Raw genomic sequence first — 17997 nt, 5'->3', positions numbered from 1 at the left:
CCTCATGCGCAGGTAATGTAGAACGAACACGGCGCGTCTTCTGATACAGACGGGCCGACCTAGACGGTCTTGTCGGCTCTTCAGACAGCTCTAATACTTCCCGCATGTCCTTAATAAGCCCATCTACACGACCTGAAAGAGAAACAGAGCGATCCTGTTGATCCTCCTCTTCGGACTCAGAAATTTCATCAACCAAATATGTTGGTGAATCCGAAGCCTCTGATGCGCTCTGCGAGGGAGACAACGCCACCATAGTCTTGTGGCGCTTTTTACCTCGTGGCATTGGGTGTGATCTAGCTGACACCCACTGTCCCAGGAGACTAGAGAGACTATCAATGGAGCGAGTGAGCGCCTCCACTTTAACATCACTGAGCGTTGAACTTGATGTAGTAGAAGGCCTGAGTGTATCAGAGGTGTGCGACTGAACCTGAAACGGATCAGGAGACCGATCCGCACTCCCAGGCCCCTGATCCGACATGCCACCCACACCAGATGCCAGGATGTACAACCAGGATGGCAAAAAAAGTGTAAAAGCTGCACAGCCTGTTTTCAAAACTCACTCTTTTTTTTTTTTTTTTTATATATGCGTCAGGCTCTGAGGGGTTAAAGCTCACCCTTAGAAAAGAGCTACCCCAGAAAGCCGAGCAAAAATCAATAGGGGGAAACTCCCTTAAACACCATGTGTTTCCCCTAAAGTTCCACTTTTTCAGAAGGGGTTAACATCACAGCAACTATAATACTACGCTGCCTAAAATGTCAGTGAAGTAAATAGCTTTAGGAGAGAAAGCGGCAGTGCTCACGAGGACTCCTAATAGGTAGCCGAAGTGACAGCACTGAGAAAGAACCCCTGCCAGAGGCAGAGGGGGTACTGCGGCGACCGCTCCTCCTGAGTGTGTGGACGGACGGACGGGGAGCAGAGAGCAAGAGATGCTGCTGGACGCCGGAGGGAGAAGCAGGGACTGCCAGCGCGTGCTCAACCAAGCACTTCCTGTCTAAGTAATGACGGCAGGAAGCCAGGAGACGATAAGCCACGCCCCCACTAGGCCACGCCCGCTAGGCCACGCCCCCCGCCAAAGCCCGCGCTTATTCAAAAAACGAGGGCAGAAAACTTCCTACCTCTATGAAGGCAGGAAGCAAGTCAATAAAAGCAAGGAAACGCGCGCAAATACAGGGAGCTTCCTGCCTCAATGAAGGCAGGAAGCAAAAAACGAAAAAGCATGAGCAAATAAAAATTACTGGCCTCCGTCTCTGCTCCCCAGTCAAGGCAGCGTCTGAAATAGACAAGAAACACACAGGCAGTACACTTGCCATAGCCGTCAAAGATACTCTTTAGACCAAAGAGCACTTACCCGGCTGAACGCCACAGGGATCCTCAGGGATGTGTGGCGCCATGGCCCTTTGCTCCCCCTATGGCGGAGCACGCAGGGACCCTCTCAGATGTGTGGTGTGCGCCTCCGCCAGGGAGCGCCCTGTATCCCCCGGGGCCGGCAGGCATAAGTGGGAACCTCCTCAAGGGGTACGCAGAGCTGCCAGGGGAGGGTCAGGGGTCTCAGCAGCGCCGAGACCCCTAGAGACCTCTAGACCACGGGGGGTCCAGGACTCGCTGGATATAAAATAACAAACTCTTCTGAGGAGCTGCCGAAGCAGCGACTATCCTCTGAGACCTCAGATAAAAAGACTGATGAACATGGGAGTAGGAGGAGCCTATATACTGGAGGGGCCGGTCGTCATTTTCCAATCTGAGGTGACTATCCTATGGGGCTCCGCCTACCCACGAAGTAGAGAATCTGTGTCTCCCTTCCTTCCCTTCTGCTGCTGAAAATAGTGACAAAAACCAAAATATTATATTGACAGCTAACCCCAGAGACTGGGACAAGGAAGCAATACAAAGACTCTCTACTGCAAGAACTAGCCCTTAAACTAGGCCTTAAAGTAGTTATTCCGACTCCATAACAAGGCTGCGAGTATAGGGTGCTCTTGAGACACTGTTTCTGTAGATATCTCTATGTACCACTACTCACACAAAGATATTTCATCAGATAGCTTGATTCCACTGCAGGAGGAATGTATGAAGATTGCAAAGGTTTATTTTCAAGCTGAATTCTTGTAGTGTGCACAATTACAGTAGCTGTAACAGCTGCAGTAGGTTAAAAAAAAGACTTCTGAACCAGAGCTACAAAACATGAGGTTCTTAAGATGGCTGACACAGAATGAGTAAGAAGGGAGGGGTTGCTGACATCAGAGCTAGGGTGGCAGACAGGGAGAGAGGGAGGACAAACTTCTAAAAGGCAAACCGTACTGCATTGCAATGCAACAATACAGTACAATAACTGTATGTTTCTCAAGCCATGGGATATGGATATGACAGTGGTTGGTCCCTTTCAGTAAATGAATGTCATTGACTGCAGGTTATTATAAAGAAACAAACCACGCTGTACTCATTTTCCCCTGCTCCCAGTGTCTGTGGCGTTGACAGCGCAGCAGCCAATCAGTGCCCTCAGCACTCTGAAGGGGGCTTTCCATCTACACTGGCAAAGCCAGTGAGCTTATTAACTGGTTGCTGCACTGTCATAGCCAATGCCAGACACTGGGAGAAATCGTCAGAAATTTACTGGTGGACCCAAGAAAGGCGAGTACAGTGCAGCTTGTTTTATTAGAAGTTTCAGTAGATCAAATGGAGCAGATCATGAGTGCAAGGGCAAGTATCCAAGGGGAATTCCAGGCTAGTTACACAGTAACAGAAGACATATACCGTAAACGAGCAGCTAGAAAAATCAAGATGAAAGTGAAAATGTAGTCTGAAGGAGCAAAGCTACAACTAAAAATCACCAAAGCACATTTATCAAGGATGGAACTGGACAAGTCACATATTGCACCAAAATGACTAAAATGGTGCACGCTATATACAATATTTCATAAATATGGTGCGCATCATTTCTTATAGCACATCAAGATGCTCTTGATTGAAAATCGATCTTATATTCTATACTAGAGAGGCGTCATTTGCTTTATTTCTACAGAACCATACCTCATAGTAATTTTCAGAGAACCATCATGGTACTACATATTACAAGAATACAGACTAAACCTAACATTTTGGTGTAAGATAATTTGCAGCATTTTCCTAATGCACAATAAACCCATTTCATGTAAAGACAGATGTAATGTGGATCTTAATACTCAGAGATTACACTATTCTGCAGCTGCGTTGGTTCTGGTTTTGCCACAATATTCACACCTATCATTACAAAGAGCAAAAAAATCTAAGCAAAAATTCATAAAGTTTTGGGAGTTCATTTTTTAATCATTTGTTGAATTCTCCATTATTTCTGCAGTGTGTGTTTATTTTAAGATTTCAAGTTCTATAGCCTTAAAGTAAAAACATGCATACAATCTGCGTAATAATGTGGGATAACGTGAAGAACCCTGGTGTAAAGAGAGAATAGTTCTGTCGAGAATGGTGTCATAGCAAAAACACAGAACTGGAAAAATGTATATGCCCCCTTGATTGCAAAGCCATGTGCCATGACACCGAGATGCAACGTCCATCAAATGTTGCATTATAAGTATATATAGTACATGCAGTCGTACAGTCGCCCCAACACATGGTGTATATAGGGCTGCACCTTCATGAATAGATCACATACAGGCATTCTCTATTACACACAAACCAGTCCAGCAAGAGTTGTGTTTGACAAAGGTGGGAAAAATATGAAAAGAAATACTTCTTATAATAGACTCCAGCAAAACAAGTCCATTGTAATATATAGTGATGTGGACATTATATTCTAATGGATAAAAGTACAAAAATATATAACTACTAGTAACAGCATGCTTATTCATTGAAATGAGCATCTCTGTGAGCATTCAATGACTTTGCCATCTTTTCTAAATCATTATTTTTGTTTATGCCAGGCAAGATCATCTTATTTTTTTGTTTTGATCATAGTTTTCTCTGGCCACAGTGTGAGCATGTATCTTCACATTGCATTTATACCAACATATGTTCTGCCTCATTTCTTTGGTTTTGTTCTAGCCTTTTTGTACAAACAGCGTTTTTTGTATGTTGCTCCCTCAGGGGTGTGGTCATATAAATATCCAGCTGATCCCATCACATGATCAGATTTCAGCCAATCACAGCGTTTGGTGCGCGCGCGCTTGGGTCCATGAATCCAGAAAACCCCACCTGTTCGTCACGTCTTATCATGCATGCCCAGGTTGGCAGGCGCCTTGCTGCATCCCGGGCATGTGCGATCGACAGATTGACAATGAGCGAAGGGGGGCAGAAAAAACTGAGTGCCAAGTGCACACTTTCCATCAGATTACATAATACATGGCACTTATTGCTCTCTATTTATATGCTGTACCTAGTGGAGCAGTGCACGGATAGGCATGATTTTAGCCTATTAATATATATATGTGAAATATTTACCTGCTCCTTTTTGCTTTGGATACAAATATAGGTAATCAATATTACTCACTAATAAATATATACTCTGTAACTTTTCTCTATATGTGACAAAATCACGAACACTAATATTTTTTACACAAACTAGAGAGTAAAAATTATATGGGTTTTGGTTCTTGTTCTTCATGCCATGCATATTTTCAATTATATTGTAACTTCCAATTGTTGTAGCACATTACCAGCTGTTTCTACTGGGATTTTTTCACTGAAAATTATGTGTTTTTAATGATATCTAAAATAAAGCTTATTTTTATTATAGCTTTATGGACTCTTGGTTCTCCTGTCTGATGTAATTTTGAGTCGCTATGCTTATAGGCAAATGATCCTTTTCCGATATGCAAATCCAAAATTATATAATAAATCTCTGGTAACGCCCAGTTGAACTATAACAAATCATAGCCTAAATTTTACAAGCTAATATCTCTGCAACAAAGAAAAAAAATAAAACATAACGTTTTTATCAGCTATACAGCCACTATTCCATGATGTGGCCAGTTTAACATGCTCAAACTGGTGAAAGGTCCCTCTTGAGGCTACATCCACACATTCAGTATTTTGTCAGCATTTTATATCAGTATTTGTAAGCCAAAACCAGGAATGGGGGATAAATCCAGAAGTGGTGACGTGTTTCTATTATACTTTTCCACTTGTTCCACTCCTGGTTTTGACTTACAAATACTGATGTAAAATACTGACCAAATACTGAATGTGTGAACGTGGCCTTAGAGCAGTTTTGGGATCTGACATTTAGTTCTGTGATTTTTGGAAGTGCTAAGCATGCATACAAAACAAACCCTGCACAATTTAAAAAAAAAAAAAAAAAATGCTGATTTTTTATAAAACATATGCAAGATTGCAGCACATACCCTAAAGCATGTGTGACTGTGCCTGTGTATGCACAAGTCTGCATGTCCTGTACACATACATTTTTATATCTATCTATCTCTATATCTATCTATCACGCACACACATATATTGTGACAAAGTCACTGGCAGAGTGTCAGAAGGGAGATATGTTTCACTGAGGTTGTTAACTTCAGTGATGTGAAACTGGAATTCTTCTCCTGCATGGTATGTGCTGAGAGGGTTAATCAGGAATATTAATGTGAATGGCCATAGTACAGGGCGAGAGGCCATTCCCCATATCTCCACCCCAGGGTATGGGCTGAGGGGTTTAAATACTCAACCAGCTGAGGCAAGATGCCCAGGAGTATATTAACCCCTTAATAACATCTGACGTACTAATACGCGTCTGTGCCCTGGGACTTAAGAGCCAGACCCGTATTAGTACGTCATCGCGATCGCGCCCGCACACAGGCTGTGCGGGCGCGATCGCCGCCGGGTGTCAGCTGATTGTCACAGCTGACACCCGGTACTATGTGCAGGGAGCGGTCACGCACCGCTCCCAGCACATTAACCCCCGCGATGCTGCGATCGAAGTCGATCGAAGTCGATCGCGGCATTGCGGGGGCAAGGGGAGGTGATCGGCGATACTCACCTCCTCTTCCGGCTTCCAGCGCAGTCTGCAAAGGCTTCCCGGGTGTTGCCATGACGACCCGATGTCGTCATGACAACATCCGGGTCACCAGAGAGCAGGAAGATTGCTTGGACATGCGCAGTGCATCTCCAAGCAATCTTCACACTGTGCACTTCTGACAGCCTTCATGGCATAGGGATGGTGCTCCATTCCTGTGCCATGCAGGCGATCAGAAAAAAAAAAGTGAAAGTCCCAGAGTGGGACAAAGTAATAAAGTGTATAAACTGTGTGAAAGTGGAAAAAAAAAAAAAAAAAAAAATGTGCAAAAATATTATAAAAAAATAAAAAAAATAATACACCAAAAATAAAAATATAATGTACCCATCAATAAATATTATTATAAAAAAAATAAAAAAAAAACAATAAAAGTACACATATTTGGTATCGCCGCGTCCGGAACAACCTGACCTATAAAACTGTCCCACTAGTTAACCCCTTCAGTGAACACGGTAAAAAAAAAAAAAAAAAAACCAAGCAAAAAACAATGCTTTATCACCATACCGCCAAACAAAAAGTGGAATAACACGCGATCAAAAAGACGCATATAAATAAAAATGATACCGCTGAAAACGTCATCTCGTCCCGCAAAAAACAAGCCGCCATATAGCTCCATCAGCCGAAAAATAAAAAAGTTATAGCTCTCAGAATAAAGCGATACTAAAAAATATTTATTTCTATAAAATAGCTTTTATTGTGTATAAGCGCCAAAACATAGAAAAATGATACAAATGTGGTACCGCTGTAAACGTACTGACCCGAAGAGTAAAGCTGCCTCATCAATTTTACCACACACGGAACAGAATAAAAAAAAAAAAAAAAAAACAATTCCTGAATTGTTGGTTTTTGTTTATTCTGCCTCCCAAAAATCGGAATAGAAAGCGATCAAAAAATGTCACGTGCCTGAAAATGGCACCAATAACAACGTCAAGTCATCCCGCAAAAAACGAGCCGTCACATGACTGTCTGCCAAAATCTGGAAAAATTATAGCTCTCAAAATATGGCGATGCAAAAACTAGATTTTACAAAAAATGCGTCTTTTAGTGTGTGACAGCTGTCAGTCATAAAAACCCCATATGATTCTGGCATTGCTGTAATCACACCGACCCGAAGAATAAAGTCGTCTAATCACTTATACCGCACAAGGAACGGCGTCAAAAATAAACTCTTGAGTTAGGATTGGGCTAGGGTTAGGGCTGGGTTTGGGGCTAGGGTTGTGCTGGGGCTAGGGTTGTGCTAGGGTTAGGGCTGGGGTTGGGATTTTTTTCAAAAGTAAGAAAAAAAGATGACGATATGGCGACTAGTGTTGAGAGCAAGTGCTCGCTACTTGAGTTTGCATCGGGTGCTCTGGTATGCATTTAGTATCGTGGGTATTTGAGTGACATGCTCGAGTCTCTGCCCCATATGCTTCGCGGCCAAAAAACTTTACGGGGATTGTCTGCCATGCACGAGCGATCCCCGCATGTTTTTTTTTGGGTGTCTAATAACCGTGAAACATGCGGAGCAGGGACTCGAGCATGTCACTCGAGCACACGCTGTACATGGTGCATACCTGAGTACCCGATGCAAACTCAAGTAGCGAGCACTTGCGCTCAAGAATAATGAAAACTTATTCAATATGATGACCTAATGTAAACAAATAATGTGCCGTACCTCTGGGTTCAAAATGTTCACTATACACCTTAATAAAATCCTTGAGGGGTATAGTTTCCAAAATGGGGACACTTGTGGGGGAGCTCCACTGTTTAGGCACATCACGGGCTCTCCAAACGCGACATGGTGTCCGCTAACAAATTGAATGGAAAATCGGCTCAAATTGTTAGCGGACGCCATGTTGCGTTTGGAGAGCCCCTGTGTGTCCAAACATTGGAGCTCCCCCACAAGTGACCCCATTTTGGAAACTAGACCCCCCAAGGCACCTATCCAGATGCATAGTGAGCACTTAGAACCCCCAGGTGCTTCACAAATTGATTCGTAAAAATGAAAAAGTGAAAATAAAACACTTTTTCATTTTTATGAATCAATTTGTGAAGCACCTGGGGTTCCAAGTGCTCACTATGAATCTAGATAGGTGCCTTGGGGGGTCTAGTTTCCAAAATGGGGTCACTTGTGGGGGAGCTCCAATGTTTGGGCACACAGGGACTCTCCAAATGCAACATGATATCCGCTAACAAATTGTCGGCTCAAATTGTTAGCGGATATCATGTTGCATTTGGAGAGTCCCTGTGTGCCCAAACATTGGAGCTCCTCCACAAGTGACCCCATTTTGGAAACTAGACCCCCCAAGGCACCTATCTAGATGCATAGTGAGCACTTGGAACCCCTAGGTGCTTCACAAATTAATTCGTAAAAATGAAAAAGTGTTTTTTTTTTCACTTTTTCATTATTACGAATCAATTTGTGAAGCACCTGGGAGTTCCAAGTGCTCACTATGCATCTAGAAAGGTGCCTTGGGGGGTCTAGTTTCCAAAATGGGGTCACTTGTGGGGGAGCTCCAAAGTTTGGGCACACATGGGCTCTCCAAACACAACATGGCGTCCGCTAATTATTCAAGCAAATTTTACAATCAAAAAGTCAAATGGCGCTCCTTCCCTTCCGAGCCCTGCCGTGCGCCCAAACAGTATTTTTTCCCCAAATATTGGCTATCTGCGTGCCCAGGGGAAATTGCACAACAAATTTTGGGGTCCATTTTTTCTTGTTACCCCTGTGAAAATAAAAAAAATTGGGTCTAAATTAACATTTTTGTGAAAAAAGTTAAATGTTCATTTTTTTCTTCCACATTCAAAAAATTCCTGTGAAGCACCTGAAGGGTTAATAAAGTTCTTGAATGTGATTTTGAGCACCTTGAGGGGTGCAGTTTTTAGAATGGTGTCACTTTTGGGTATTTTCTGTCATAAAGACCTCTCAAAGTGACTTCAAATGTGATGTGGTCCCTAAAAAAATGGTTTTGTAAATTTTGTTGGAAAAATGAGAAATCGCTGGTCAACTTTTAACCCTTATAGCTCCCTAACAAAAAAAAATTTTGGTTCCAAAATTGTGCTGATGTAAAGTAGACATGTGGGAAATGTTATTTATTAACTCTTTTGTGTGACATATCGCTCTGATTTCAGGGCTTAAAAATTCAAATTTTGAAAATTGCAAAATTTTCAAAATTTTCGCCAAATTTCCGTTTTTTTCACAAATAAACGCAAGTGATATCGAAGAAATTTTTCCACAATCATGAAGTACAATATGTCACGAAAAAACAATCTCAGAATCAGGGGGATCCGTTGAAGCGTTCGAGAGTAATTACCTCATAAAGTGACAGTGGTCAGAATTGTAAAAATTGGCCCGGTCATTAACGTGCAAACCACCCGCGGGGCTTAAGGGGTTAAACTTAAAACTGAAATACTGGCACGTGCTGGAGTGACTATGTCAGTCAGAGCCCAAAGGGTTCACCACTGGGCATATTATGGTCATAAACCCCCTCGCTCCCAAATGTTTGACCTTCTGCATCTGTGCAGAAGTGGCTGCAGCCAGAGTCCTCCACTCCAGTCCAGATGGTCGAGTGGGTTGTCATGGACAGATTTGTGAACTCCCTACCTAGGCCGCTGCAGACCTGGGTTGCCCAGGGAGACCCCTGGAATGCAGATGATCTGGTCTGCCTCGTAGAAAGATACCAGGTGATCGAGAGGTCCCTAAGGAAGCCGGGTGGTGCTGCATCCCCATACTGGGGTACTCAGGGGGAACCAGAGTCCCAAAAGAGGGGGAGTAGGGCCAAGACTGGGGGGAGTCCAAGGTCCCAAGGGGGAGCTGAGGGGTTGCCAAAGACGGCTGGAAAAGACGTGATCTGCTGGAGGTGTCGCCGTCCTGGACACACAGCTGCCCATTGTCCTATGTCCTCTGAGCAGATGGACTGCAGCATAGGAAGACGCTGCTCATACCATGCCTACCCCACCTGCACTGTGGACTATCAGCACTGTGAGGGGCCCCAGTCATGTCCCATAACCATAAATAGAGTGTTCGTGTTGGGACTCCTGGACTCAGGAAGTTTGGTGACCCTGGTAAAGGCCACACTCCCACACCAGTTGAATCCCCGGGAAGTACTTGGGCGTCCGCTGTATCCACAGGGACGCCAAGGACTACCCCGTCGCCCGAGTGACAATAAAAACTAACTGTGGGGCTGAGACCCATGAGGTTGTGGTGGTTGAGGGCCTGCTACACCCTGTAATAATCAGGCGGGACTTCAGACTGTTTGGGATTTGTGGGGAAAGGCGGGGAAACCCACTAACTCATAACTCAGGTAAGAGCTAGTTTGCCCATGAAGACTCCTCTTTGCAGTCGGAGGCGGAAGAGATTCCCTAGTGTAGTCCTTACTGGTGACGAGGACAAGACAGTGACTCATGAGGATGAGATTCCAGAATTCGGAGCTTCTGGGGGGAATTTTGGGACTGCTCAAATGGAGGACCTTATGTTAAAAGGGGCATGGGACTATGATAAATGGGGTCGCCCGAGAGCCGGGGGCTGACACCAGGTTTCCTTATTTTTCAGTTAATAAGGAGTTGCTATATTGGCTCACTAAACAGAGAGAGGAAGTGTTAGAGCAGCTGTTGGTACCAGGACCCTATAGGCGTAGGGTACTAGACCTAGCCCACTCATGTCTTGGGGAGGCATCTGGGCATAGACAAAACCCAAGAGCGGGTCCTTCAAAGGTTTTACTGGCCTGGGTGTCACCGGGAGGTTATTTACTATTGTCGGTCCTGTCCTACGTGTCAGCTAACTGCTCCCGTGTCCCACCTCAGTAGTCTCCAGGTCCCGTTACCCATAATAGAGGTTCCGTTTGACCGAATTGCTATGGACCTGGTAGGGCCCTTAGTTAAGTCTGCCAGGGGACACCAATACATCATGGTGGTGCTGCACTACGCAACACGGTCCCAGAGGGGGTCCCATTGAGGAACTCCTCTGTCCGGAGCATAGCGCTTGAACTAGTCCATATTTTCTCCCAAACGGGCCTGCCAAAGGAGATCCTGACGGACCAAGGAACTCCATTCATGTCGAGAGTGATGAGGGAGTTTGTAAAGCTCTGCAAATTACCCAACTCTGGACGTCGGTGTACCATCCGCAGACAGATTGCCTGGTTGAGAGATTCAACAAGACTCCAAAGTCTATGCTTAACAAGGTCGTGGAGAAGGATGGCCAAGACTGGGATTGACTGCTCCCCTACCCGCTATTCTCCATTAGGGAAGTTCCCAAGGCCTCTACGGGGTTCTCACCCTTCAAGTTGTTTTATCTGTGGCACCCTTGGGGAATATTGGACAATGCAAAAGAGACCAGGGAAGCCGAGGTAACACCCCACCGGAGCATCATCAAGCATGTGGCCCAGATGCAAGACCGGATCGCGAGGGTAATGCCGATTGTAAGAGAGCGCCTCCTTCAAACACAAGAGGCCCAGGCAAGGGTCTACAATTGGGCCTGAGGTAGTTTACCCTGGAGACCGGGTGTTGGTGTTGATCCCCATGGTGGGAAAATAAATTCCTGGCTAAGTGGCAAGGGCCATATGAGGTGGTCCAAAAGTTATGTGACGTCAACTACAAGATCCACCAACCAGGCAGCCGTATCAGGTGTGCCATGTTAACCTGCTCAAACCTTGGCGAGGCAGGGAGCCGGTGGAAGCTACGTTCCTGGGGGCCCATCCGGAAGCCTGAGTCGCGGATGTCACAGTGGCAGAAACACTACCACTAGCCCAGAAGCAACAGTGCTGAGAGCTGCTTCAGCGGAATCGGGACCTGTTTTCAGAGCTGCCAGGTTGTACGTCGGTGGTCGAACATAAAATCTTGACAGAGCCGCATGTGAGGGTGAATCAAAGGCCATATCGGATTCCTGAAGCCCGCCACGAGGTGATCTCCAAAGAGGTGAGGAGAATGTTGAGCCTGGGCGTCATCGAAGAGTCAAAGAGAGGCTGGTCCAGCCCCATTGTCCTGGTGCCGCAGCCAGATGGAGAATGGCAGTTCTGTAATGACTATAGGAAGCTGAATGAGGTGTTAAAATTTGACGCGTATGGAAGCCCCGCGTCGATGAGGTTATTGAGAGACTAGGGTCAGCCAGATATATCACCACCTTGGATCCAACGAAAGGGTACTGGCAATATAGAATATTGAATTTCATCCCCAAGTGCCAAGGAGAAGACGGCCTTCTCTACTCCTGACGGGTACATTCAGTACACCAGGATGCCGTTCGGTCTGCAGGAGGCCTCAGCTACCTTCCAGAGAGCCATGGACCGGATCCTAGTTTCTCATAAGAAGTACGCCGCAGCTTACCTTGATGACATCATAATATTCAGCCCGGATTAGGGAAGTCATGTACAGAAGGTCTAGGCGATACTGGATGGCTAAGGAAGACAGGGTTTACGATAAACCCAAAGAAGTGCGCCATTGGGAAGGAAGAGGCAAAATACTTGGGCTATATCGTCGGAAGGGGCCATATAAAGCTGCAAGTAAATAAGGTGGAGGCTATCCAAAATTGGCCGCAACAGAGCTCCAAGAAGAAAGTTTGTGCGTTTCTGGGAATTGTGGGGTATTATTGACGATTTATCCCAAATTTCACCATGATAGCTGCCCCCCTGACTGATCTTCTTAAGGGCACGAAGACACCGATGGCCAAATGGTCCTCGGAAGCGGAGATGGCATTCAAGGAGTTGAAGCTTGCCTTATACAGCCGGTCTTAGACGTGCCTGATTTCACTAAGGAGTTTGTGGTGCAGACGGACGCCTCTGAAGTCGGTCTGGGAGCTGTGTTGTCCCAGGAAATAGACGGGGACTAACATCCAGTCCTGTTCCTGAGTAGGAAACTCTCTTCCTGTGAAAAGAACTATGCCACCGTAGAGAAGGAGTGCTTGGCCATCAAATGAGCAATTGAGACACTAAGATACTATCTGTTAGGCCGAAAATTCAGGCTAGTGTCAGACCATGCACCCGAGATGGATGAGGGAAAGGAAGGGGAAGAATGCCCGGGTGACTAGTTTCTAGCGCTCCAGGACTTGAATTTTCATGTGGAGCACAGGCCCGGGAACCTACACACTAATGCAGATGCCATGTCCAGATTTCCCTTTTTAAAGAGTGAAGGTGCCAAAACCCCCGGCTTTGGGCAGGGGTGGGGGAGGATATGTGACAAAGTCACTGGCAGAGTGTCGGAAGGTAGATAGGTTTCACTGAAGCGGTTAGCTTCAGTGATGTGAAACTGGAAGTCTTCTCCAGCATGGTATGTGCTGAGAGGGTTAATCAGGCATATTTAAAGGGGCCAGTTTTATGTGAATGGCCATAGTGCAGGGTGGGAGGCCAATCACCATATCTCCACCCCAGGGTGTGGTCTGGGGGGGTGTAAATACTTGGCCAGCTGAGGCACTCACAGTTCAGTGTCTGGAGAAGCTAGCTCCAGAGGAGAGCTTGTGTTGGTTTGTTCCTGAACTCTCAGCAGGCAGATCCCTGTTACTACAAAAACTGTTTTTGTGTTACCATTTTGCTTTGTTTTCCTGTTTTGCCCAGCGGGTTGTGTGTATTTTCATGGACTAAATGTTGGTTTATGCCACATTATAATAAACCAACAAAAGATTTAGAGAGACAGCGTACCTGTGTCTACCTCCGAGTGCAGCCGAATGAGCGATCGACATATATATATACATATAGTCGATACACACACACAGTACATACACACACACACACATCTCTCTCTCTCTCTATATATATTTATATGGATACACCTAAATAAAATCTTCCTGTTTGTGGCACATTAGTATATGGGAGGGGGAAATCTTTTCCAGATAGGTGTGACCATGGTGGCCATTTTGAAGTCGGCCATTTTGGATCCAACTTTATTTTTTTCCACTTGGAAGAGGGTCATGTGACACATCAAACTTATTGAGAATTTCATAATAAAAACAATGGTGTACTTGGTTTTAACGTAACTTTATTCTTTCATAAGTTATTTACAAGTTTCTCTTTGTTTACAGCCATTGACATGTCGCAGAGGTTAACACATGAGGAGTGGATAGAAATTGTGTTGATGTTTGGTGAACGCAGTAGCCGGGTCATTGCAGCAGATTTCAATGCAAGACACCCTACGAGACCACCCATCTCCCATGCTACAGTTAGCAAACTGCTTGCCAAATTTCGTATCCATATAAATGGCCCACCCTGTATGTATGTATAATAATATATATATATATATATACACATATATATATATATATATACACATACATACACACATATATACATTTGCATATTTAATGCTAGCCTTTGGTACTTGGCTCTATTCATGTTCATCCAACCTGAATGTCAGTCCTGTTATTGGACCCGCATATAAAGTCACCACTGACTGAATCTATGTCAGATCATTGCAACTGTCAGCTGGGAAAAATAGCAGTCGGCATAGAAGAGGAAAATAAGCAGCTGCTCCATCCACAACCCTGTGCTTACTGGCCGTCATACGCTTACTAATCCAGGGAACTAGTGTCCTTATTCCTCATTCATCTATGAAATTAAAGAGAGAAATATCACAGGGACACTTCCATTTTCTGCAGGACAGTATACATAAGTCTTTTTCAATAAGCATTTTCTCAAAACGTCTACTGCTGGTCTCTAAAACCTAAAGCCAATGGTCACTGGCCCATGTTATTTTAATTTGCACAATTTACGCCTGCAAATTCAGACTAGCCGAGTGCCTTGAAAATTCGGTATAGCTCCACAAACATTGCAATTTTATTAGCACAAAGCACTCCTAGGGAGAGTTAAATCCACTGGTGCACATAGTATTCAGAAATGTCTGTGAAGGGCTGAACTGATAACATGAATTTAAATTGAATTTTTGGGCAAAAACTGAAAACTCACTTTTAGCCAGGATTATAGCATATTTTCCACCCCAAAGAAATATTACTTACTTTGAGGATTTGGATATAAAAAATCCCTGGAGTTTCTCTCTGCCTGCTTCATGCAGTTCATAAGTGAGCTGCTAATTTGAGCTGCTAATTTATAGGCAAAGAAATGCTCAGACTACTACATGATACCAACGGGAGGAGTATTTACATGGGAGGTTCAGGACGCTGCTTAGTGAGAACGCAGATGGCCTCATCAACAGCATAACTGGGGCAAGAAGAAAAAAACTCTACAGCTAAAAAGGGACTTGAGAAACTAACAAAAGCTCCTATTTTATAACAAATGCAGTGAATGACAATGATACAAAAATATATATATCTCCTGATGACTATATGGGCTTGTTCAGATGAGTGTATAATACTGAAATGTGCTGTCTGAGTAAAAATCGGACAGCACACTCACCAATGTAAATCAATAGGGTTGTTCAGATGATCGTTTTTCCACACAGAGTGTAAAGAAGAGTGAACCCGAACCTAAAAGTTCAGCGTTCGTACCAGACAGTTAGTGTCCGATGCCAAAAGCTGAAGAGAGCGAAAGAGAGAGCGAAAGAGAGAGCGAAAGAGAGAGCGAAAGAGAGAGCGAAAGAGAGAGCGAAAGAGAGAGCGAAAGAGAGAGCGAAAGAGAGAGACTTTTGAGCCAGAAAATTCTCTTCCACGGGTCCGCTCATCCCTAACAGAGTATCTAAATGCAAATAATAGCAGCATGAACTATTCTCTTCGGAGTATCAAATGAGACTTGTTCATTCAATTCTGTAGGTGCGCAAGAAACATAACAGATCCCATACAGAACATCCGTATTGTATCCGATTTTTACAGATACATTGCAATTAACATAGAATATTGAGTTTCATCATGTGCATTTTATTATGTTGCCGATTAAAAACAGATGTCACATTGATGTAAAATACGGACATACAGATGACAATACAGATGAAAATCTGACGAGTTTTTGGAATGAAGATCGGACCTAAGAGAGAAACATGTAAGGACTAATCCCAATTAGTATAACCTATAGCTCTAATTGCAAAAGTACTTTTGTAGGATCAAAAAAAAAATAATCAAACATGCAATCTGAAATTAGTTTGGGTTTGATTTTTAAAGATCAATTTTTAGACCGGTTCAAGTAATTTTTGGCCTCTGTTTTGCAATTTCGTTTATTTCATAAGCAATCTAGTAAATTCTGTTCTCTCCCATTTACACAAGAAACACATGCCTTAAGGTGGCCGTACCCATGACATCACTGTAGGCCAAACTAAACCAGCAAACCATTTACCGCAGTGCTAGATTACAGGGGAACTGAGCATCGGGCTGTTAGATTTCAGCATGCCAAGAGCATTTTAAAGGCACCACTCCAGTGTTTTTTTTATTTCATCGCTGGAGTGGTGCAACTAATCTAAGTTCCCTGACCCCAGTATTTTACTCACTAGCTGCTGTCTTCAGCTCTTCCCAGCGCCGCTCTGGTTCTGTGCTGCCATCTTATGACCGCAGCTTCTGACTCACCGGAAGTCAGAGGTAACAGCCACAAGCTCTCAGTGTAAGTCCGTGACAGTCTCGTTCTGGCTGTGATAGGCTAGAACTGACTTGTGATTTCTGGATTGCCCAACAAACACTGGAGTGATACGGCGGGTCAGAACCTGCAGAAGATGACCGGAGCGGTGCCAATAATCGATGAAGATGGCGGCTGGTAAGTATAAGACGGGGGCAGGGACATTAGGCTAGTGACACCATTCCAGCGATGCAATAAAAAATATAAAAAAAAACTGGAGTGGTGCTTTAAAAAAAAGGTTTTCTTCTATTTAGTGATATAGAACAAAGGTATAGATACTTACATGTTTTACTTTCTTACTTTAAGTCCTGTTCTCGAAATTCGGGAATAGTCCCTATAAAAAAATATAAAACACAAGTAAATACTTTACTAAACTGTCATATACACAAAAAATATCTTTACCAACTCAATCGACCATATCTTAAAAAAAAAAGTTTACAAAGATGGAATATTTTCTGTGATATAGCCCCAAGGTAATTTTTATGATCTATGATACAAGTTATATTAAAAGTTATTTTTACACACCCTATAATCAGTAACAGTATGAGGAGAAGTGTAGAATACTTGACACAAGCAGATTATTACTAGCCAATCACTTCTGGAATATTGGACCCCAGAGAAAACTTCCCTAAGCTTGGTGACTGCAAGAGCAAAATGACAACAATCTTTAACAAACCAGGGGGCTTTCAGTAAACTCAAAAGTATTTTTTCCAAAAGACAAAGATGCGATTCTCTGGAAAAGGTAATTGTTGTGAGGCTTACAAATTTCCATGGGTACTAAATATAGACCACAGTTAGGCTGCGTGCACACGATGCGTTTTTCACGTGTTTCCGCTGCGGAATTTCCGCAGCGGAAACGCATCAAAAACGCATGGTAATCCGCACCCCATGGTCCCCAATGGCATTCCGCAATGTTAATGCACATGCTGCAGATTTTTCCGGAGCGTTTCTGCAGCGCTCATAAATCCGCAGCATGTTCATTAATTTTGCGGAAGCGCAGCGGAATTGCCGCCATTGACTTGCATTGAGACGCATATAATCCGTCTCTGTACATTTGTACACGCGGATTATATGTGTTTCAATCTGTGGATGGTACCCAGTTCTGGAGGAGAGAAGACTCTAATCCAGACCTGGGTACCATTGTACCTGTAAAAAAAAAAATAAAAATAATAAATAAAGTTTATATTCACCTGTCCGGCGACTTCTCTCAGCTTGCCGGCAGCGCTTATCTTCCAGGACGTGAGATGACGTCGCGGTCATGTGACCGCAGGCTGTCTCGCGAGAGCCCGGCAACCAGGAAGAAGACATGACGAGCGCGACAGCACATGCGGCGGGGCATCGGAGGTAAGTATAGCTTTATTTTTTTATTTTTACGGTCACACTATATAAATCCATGCCGTTTGCATGGATTTATATAGTGTGACCTAGTTGTCAAGCACTTTCCAAGTGATGCTATCGCCTGGAAAGTGCTTGTCAGTCCACATGCGGAAACGCATGCGTTAACGCATGTGAATCCGCATGTATTCTGCAGGAAAAACGCA

At 44.1% G+C, this 17997-nt stretch overlaps 1 protein-coding gene across 10 annotated transcripts in view; it reads right to left on the bottom strand.

The window, feature by feature from the left end:
* PLXNB2 (plexin B2) overlaps nt 1–17997 on the bottom strand; it is a 279450-nt gene that overhangs the window by 116695 nt on the left and 144758 nt on the right. For all 10 annotated transcript variants that reach the window (XM_073652094.1, XM_073652090.1, XM_073652092.1 and 7 more), the window contains one exon: nt 16740–16790. The gene's annotated coding sequence lies outside the window, so the exon portion shown is untranslated. The remainder of the gene's footprint in view (nt 1–16739; nt 16791–17997) is intronic.

The sequence above is a fragment of the Phyllobates terribilis genome, unplaced genomic scaffold, assembly GCF_046119375.1.
Source record: "Phyllobates terribilis strain yellow unplaced genomic scaffold, ASM4611937v1 Scaffold_11__3_contigs__length_659146591, whole genome shotgun sequence".
Classification (NCBI taxonomy): Eukaryota; Metazoa; Chordata; class Amphibia; order Anura; family Dendrobatidae; genus Phyllobates; species Phyllobates terribilis.
Note: the sequence above shows the minus strand (reverse complement) of the source record. Positions and strands in the feature narration are given on the sequence as shown.